The 6872-nt window shown below is 37.8% G+C and overlaps 1 non-coding gene across 1 annotated transcript; it reads right to left on the bottom strand.

The window, feature by feature from the left end:
• Positions 1 to 223: 223 nt before the first annotated feature.
• LOC131274424 (U6 spliceosomal RNA) lies at positions 224 to 330 on the bottom strand. Its single transcript, XR_009181705.1, has one exon. It is a non-coding gene; the product is annotated as a U6 spliceosomal RNA (small nuclear RNA).
• Between the last annotated feature and the right edge of the window lie 6542 nt (positions 331 to 6872).

Below are 6872 nucleotides of genomic sequence, written 5' to 3'. Positions count from 1 at the left end.
GTGTCCAGAATGAAGTGGTGGGAGAGGGAACAGAGAGGAGGAAAAGCAGTGGAGTTTGACCCACACTTTCAGTACCAAAGCCCCTTTGAACAGAAAGAAAGGGAATTTTTTCCTTCTTCTTATTTTCTTTTAAATTTTACATTCAAAAAAATATGAGGTCCCCATATACCCCCCACCCCACCCATGCCACCCCTCCCACATCAACAAACTCTTCCATCATTGTGAAAATACAGAACGCTTCATGAATTTGCGTGTCACCCTTGCACAGGGGCCATGCTAATCTTCTCTGTAACATCCCAATTTTAGTATATGTGCTGCCGAAGTGAGCACAGGAAGGGAATTTTTAAGGCCTGTGATCCTCCACAGTCACCACTCTTTCTCTCCTGGGATCAGGGGTAGTGAAGAATGGAAAAGAAAAAGAAAAAGAAAAATGAGAGATTACTCCACTCTGAGTAGTAGGAGTTTCCTTTCCCACTTCTAAATTTAGAGCTAAAGGGTGACTCCTGGAACTCCCACTGTCCATGTGTAGTGTCTACTTATGAGTTTTGGGTTGTCTTGAGTCTAGCCAGGGGATAGAGGAGAAAAAACAGGAAACCTATATTTTGTGCATATACGTCCTATACTTCTGTATTAGTCAGCCAAAGGGGTGCTGATGCAAAATACCAGAAATTGGTTGGTTTTTATAAAGGGTATTTATTTGGGGTGGGAGCTTACAGATACCAGGCCATAAAGCATAAGTTACTTCTCTCACCAAAGTCTGTTTTCATGTGTTGGAGCAAGATGGCTGCCAATGGCTGCGAGGGTTTAGGCTTCCTGGGTTCCTCTGGGCTCAAATCCTGTTTTTTCCACAAGGTCAGCTGTAGACTCTGAGGCTTTCTAGGCTTTGCCACTCTCCACAAGGTCAGCTGGAGACTATCTAGCGAACAGGTCTGTCTCTCGCCCTGGGGCTCCAACTTCAGCATCAAACTCCAACATCAAGGGAAGCAGATTTGGCTCAACTGATAAGGGTGTCCGCCTACCATATGGGAGGTCCAGGGTTCAAACCCAGGGCCTCCTAACCCATGAGATGAGCTGGCCCATGCGCAGTGCTGATACACGCAAGCAGTGCCATGCCTTGCAGAGATGTCTCCACATAGGGGAGCCCAATGCACAAGGAGTGCACCCCCGCAAGGAGAGCTGCCTCATGCAAAAAAAGTGCAGCCTGCCCAGGAGTGGTACCGCACACACGGAGAGCTGACACAGCAAGATGACGCGACAAAAAGAGACACAGATTCCTGGTGCCACTGACAAGAATGCAAGTGGACACAGAAGAACACACAGTGAATGGACACAGGGAGCAGACAATGGGGCAAAGGAGAGAGAAATAAAAATAAATAAATAAATCTTTAAAATAAAAAAAAACTCCAACATTAAAAGCCCTAACATTAAGAATCCCTCCAACTCTGTCTTTTGCCATTCCTTTTATGGCGAGTCCCCACCCACCACAGGGTGGGGACTCAACGCCCTACTAACACAAGAGGTTTACTTGAATCCAGCATAATCTCATATGCCCAGAGGAAAAGATCAGTCTACAAACATAATCCAATATTTCTTTTTGGAATTCATCAATAATATTAAACTGCTACAAAACCCATCACTGGTTCAATAATACTTTGAATTGTGGTATTTTTCCCCAATCTGTGTAATACTATCTACTCTTCAGAGTACTCAGATAGCTTCTCCAAACATTATGGGCAGGTTTTACAGCTGCATTTAGTGCGAAAGACAAGGACGAAGGTGCTCACTGCATCTTACCTAGAACCAGAACTTGTGATTTTTATTTTTTTATTTTTTTTACCAAAAGAATGCAGTAGAAGTGATTGACTTTCAGGTAGTAAACAAAAGTTGAATTTCTTGAATAAACCTACTTTTGTTATATTGTATTATTCAATGTGTATATTATTCTTTTGCATATAAAGTACTATTTAATAGCTTTTATTAAGGATGTTTGTATTTATGTAATAAGTGAAATTTGCTCATAATTTTCCTTCCATATAAGGTTTTTGTCAGGTTGCTTTTATCAAGATTATACTGGCCCTATTAAAGAAGATGGGAAATGTTTCCTCTTTTTCTACTATAGGTGTGAGTTATGTAAAGCTGTCATTATTTGAGGATGATTATTGCATAGCAGAAAATTTAAAAGCATCTATAGATAAAATATAGAACTGATAATTGAGTTTAGTAATTTTGTTAGATTCAAAGTAAATACATAATAATACATATAACATAGAATAGATTTAGCAAGTTTGGCAGATCCAAAGTATTCATATAGTAACTGATCAATCTTTACACCAAAAGCAAATGTTGAACAAGAGAAACTTTAAAGTGCCAAATACCTATGAATAAATATAATGAACTATGTGCACTTCAACTATACAAAAAATGCAGAACAACATTGAAAGAAAGTAAAGAAAAACTTTTTAAAAATGGAAAGACATCAATGTTGATGGATTCAAAGATTCATTATTGTAAAAATTTCAATTCTCCCTAATCTATGATTCAAAATCCCATCAAAATACTAGCTATATTTTTGTGGAAATTGACAAAGTTATCCTAAAAGTTATGGAAAAATAAAGGGAAAAGAAAAGACAGACATTAAAAAAGAAAAAGACCAAGGTGGGGAGCATTGCTCTATCAGATATGGGGACTTTAAGGCAAGTACTATTGGCCCCACAAACCAACAGAACGGAATAGAGAGCTCAAAAGGAGAAACACACATATATAAATACTTGGTACACAACAAAGCTGGCACAGCGAAATTGGAGAAAACATGAACTTTTCAATACATAGCATTGTGTCAATTTGATATCCATGAGGAAAAAAAATGAAACTTGATTCTTAACCCGGACCACAAATATCAATCACAAGTGGATCAATGATCAAAAACAAGAAAACCTTCTAGGAAATAATGGGAACATCATCATGACCTTGGAGTAGGGAAAGTTTTCTTAAACAAGAAACCAAAGTACCAACACCATACAATAAAATAATATTGATATACTAGAATACATAACAATTAAGAAACTCTGTTCATCAAAAGACACAATGAAGAGAGTGAAAATGCAAGCCACAGCCTAGATTTGTAGTAGATATAGGTATAGACATAGATACAGATATAAGTGTAGCTGTAGATATATATAGATATAACCAATAATGAGCTTATATGATTGTATCCCCAAGATAGATGATTGGTAAATAGATAAAGATAGATACATAGATACATAGATACATAAAGATAGATAGATAGATAGATAGATAGATAGATAGATAGATAGATAGATAGATAGATAGATAGATAGAACCAATAAGCAAAAAAAGATCATCTGGTAATCAAAAAAAATGGACAAGACAGTTGAACAGGCACTTAACAAAAAAGATATCTAAATTGCCAATAAATATAAATATAAATATAGAAAGGTGCTCAATCTCATCAGTGATTATAGAAATGCCAATTAAAGCGACAATGATATGCTACTATTCACATAACAAAATGGCTAAAATTAGAAAGCCTGGCCAGACTAAGAACTGGAAAGGATGTATAGCAAAAGGAATTCTCTTGCACTACTGTTGGGGGCACACATTGGTACAGCCACTTTGGAAACAATTGGGCATTGCTTGAGAAAGTTAATGTTATCACAGACTTTATGGTCCAGCAATTCCATTCCTACAAATATGCCCAAAATAAATGGCATGTGCACTAAGTGTATAAGAATGTTTGCAGCAGCATTATTTGTAATAGTCAAAACTAGGGAACAACCAAAAATATATCAACAACGAAAGTATAAATAAATGTGGGTGTTTTCTTACAACTGAAAACTGCACAGTGACAAAAATGAACAAACCACAACTGCACATAGCATAGCTGACTCTCATAAACATGTTGAGCAAAATGAGCATGACATAAAAGATTACACTATGCAATTCCATTTATATAGCTTTAAAATCAGGAATGCTAAATTATACTGTTAGAAGTCAGATAAGTTTGGGAGAAGGGAGAAAGTAATGATTGGGAAGAACCACGTGGAAGTGTTTGGGGTATGGACAGTGTTCTATTTTTTTAGTTGGTTGAGGGTTACATAGTAGTTCACTTTATGGTAATTCACTAAGCCGTACATTTACTCTGCTATATTTTTGTGTGTAATACTTGTCAATGAAAGAAATTTTGAAAACAAATAGATTAGAGATCTTAAAAAAAAAATAGATTAGAGGCTTTGATACTGGATTATCAGAGAAAAGAAGGTGTACATCAAGTTTGTGGGATTTATTCCTCCATGAGCCCTTCCTTTCTTCTTTGAACAAATTTAATAGACCAGGAAATATTGATGGTTTTCCTTCAACCCTAAGATACTGAGACTGTTTTAGTGAAATGCACTTATATTGCTGGTATAATTCTAAGAGGAAAAGAGAAAAATGTTCTTTTAGTGAGAAAGCCAATAATATGAATTCTGGTGTTTTTTCCTAGGGAGATTAAGTAGGGAGAAGTTGAAGAAAAGGTGGCTGAGAAGAAAGAGAAAAAAGAAACTTGGGTGGGAAGAAGAGAGGTACTGATGACATGGAAAAATAAGAAAGAGGGGCAGAGGGAAGGAAAAGAAGGGAGGGAAGCAGGAAAGGTAGCTTGAAGAAGAAAAGAGAGAAAAGTGGTTAAAGGATCCACGTTGGGTACCTGGAATGGACCAGGCATTTTACACACATAATATCATTTAAACCTCAAAACAAACTCCTAAGGGAGGTAATATTTCTCCTATTTTACAAATGAGGAAACCAAAGCTCAGTGAATTTATTTAATTCAGTGAAACACACCCAAAAAGGTCAACCCTAGCTGTATGTGACTCCAAATGCTATGCTCTAGGAAACACTTAATTCAAATATGGAAAATTCTCTTAAGGGAAGTAAATGCTGATGTTATACTAGGATATTGAATAGAATTTTCCCAAAGGGTATCTTTGTCCTAATAAGAAGGAAAAAATGGTTAATCTTCTAAAAACCCTAAATCTATAATTCTAAAACAGTATACCATTGAGTCAGTTATGTGGAACACTTACTGATTTCACTGGCATCCTGTCATAAAGCCTTAGTACTAGAGGGGATTTTAGGAGAATCTAGTGTCTTTCTGGAGGGAAACAAGTAGTGGACTAAAAGTTCTGTTTAATTGTACAAACAATGCCTTGTATTATGAGAAAATGGGCACAAAATATATTCCATGGACCATTTATAATATTTGACAACTGATAGGAATATCAAAGATAGCTATGTTGGGTGGTATAGAAAATTCCAAGAGAAAACCCAAGATCATGAAGTTACACAGATTTATGCAGACTAACCAGAGAGCAGTAGCAACTTACCAAAGAGAAGAGACTCCAGAAGAAAATCACCTCGATTTGATAAACTGTGAACAATGGCAGACTTTGTCCCTGCATATCCCACAACTTTTGGGGTCACTTCAGAGTACTTTCCAAAAGTATTAACTAATTCTTTTAAACAAATTATTTAGCACATCCAGGGGGTCAAATCAAGGGATAAGAGGATGGGCGGAGGAGGAGTGGGGAAGGGAGACTTCACATGTATTGAGGGTAGGTTCGGGCACATGACGGACACTGCCAAGACATTTTATAGAACCCAGCTCTGGATATTCATTTTAGTCCCAAAAAGGCATAAAAATTAAACCAAGCTATCTCCAAGGAATAATTAGAAGTGAAAATCGATAGGGAGAAAATGGCTCATATTCTCCTCATTGATTTCCTGTGCTCGGTGAGTCAATCTTGACTGTTGGTTGGAAGTCAGTTTGGCCTCTTCTTATTTCTTTTTCCGCAGTTGGGCAGTCCTGTCAGGACTCTCACGTCCAATCTTTCTTTCCTCTAATCACAGCTGTCAGCTATTGAATGAGTTTGATACCCTCACTCCAGACACAAGGGAGTCCACACTCCATACATATGCAGCCAGTTCTTTCATTAAAGCTGATTGATGTAACAGACATGGTGCACTGCCTCTGATTTTCACAAGCTGAACAAATGGCTACATAGTCAAGGAGAAATCTACTTCATCAGAATCACCCAGAGGGCCAACCATTGTTAGCCTATTCTTGTAGGCCAAGGGTCAGTCTTTATAGGATGCAGTCTGTTGGAAAAACCTGTTTTATTACTGCAAAATGCTAGGTATAGGCAATCACTCACTAGATCTGTATGTACATACACACACATGCCAGACTCCTCCCCTGCCACCTTAGCTGGTCATTCTAAATAATCTCAAGTAGAGTCAGTAGTGAGTGACAAGGGAGATTTGTTGGCCACTATGACCTGGCTTTTTGAGGCACACAAGGTACTTGGAAGGAAAAGAGAGAAAAACCAGAATGGATTCCCCCTAAAAAACTGAAGCAGTGCTAGAGGTTCTCAGAGAGTTTCCACATGACTTGGGATCAAAAAATGAGAGGCTCAGACTTGAAATGAATCTTCTAGCCCAAAACCACTGATGAGTTCAAATCCATTATAGAGCATAAGGGCCCAAATCATTCAGATCCTAATTGACATTTCTAGCAATAAGTCACTCCTGATTAGTGTGAGACCAGTTTCTGGAAAGGGAAGAACAAACTGAATCTCTTCTTTAGGGAGATCCCTGTGGAGATGCTTTCCCAACTTATTTAGTAATCAGTGTTTGTCCTCTTCAAACCCCAGAAAGTCGTAACATGTCTCCTGCCATAACGTTTTCCTGCTGTGCTTCATACAATTGTTGGTGTCTTCCTCCCAGGCTACAAAAATAACGTGAATGCCCTTCAAGAAGTCAAGGTTCTTCTGACCATCCCTAACTCATCTGCTGGTCTGTATCTTCTATTTCCTCCA

The sequence above is a fragment of the Dasypus novemcinctus genome, chromosome 18 (assembly GCF_030445035.2).
Source record: "Dasypus novemcinctus isolate mDasNov1 chromosome 18, mDasNov1.1.hap2, whole genome shotgun sequence".
In the NCBI taxonomy this organism is placed as follows: Eukaryota; Metazoa; Chordata; class Mammalia; order Cingulata; family Dasypodidae; genus Dasypus; species Dasypus novemcinctus.
This window is presented reverse-complemented; position numbering and strand designations above follow the sequence as displayed.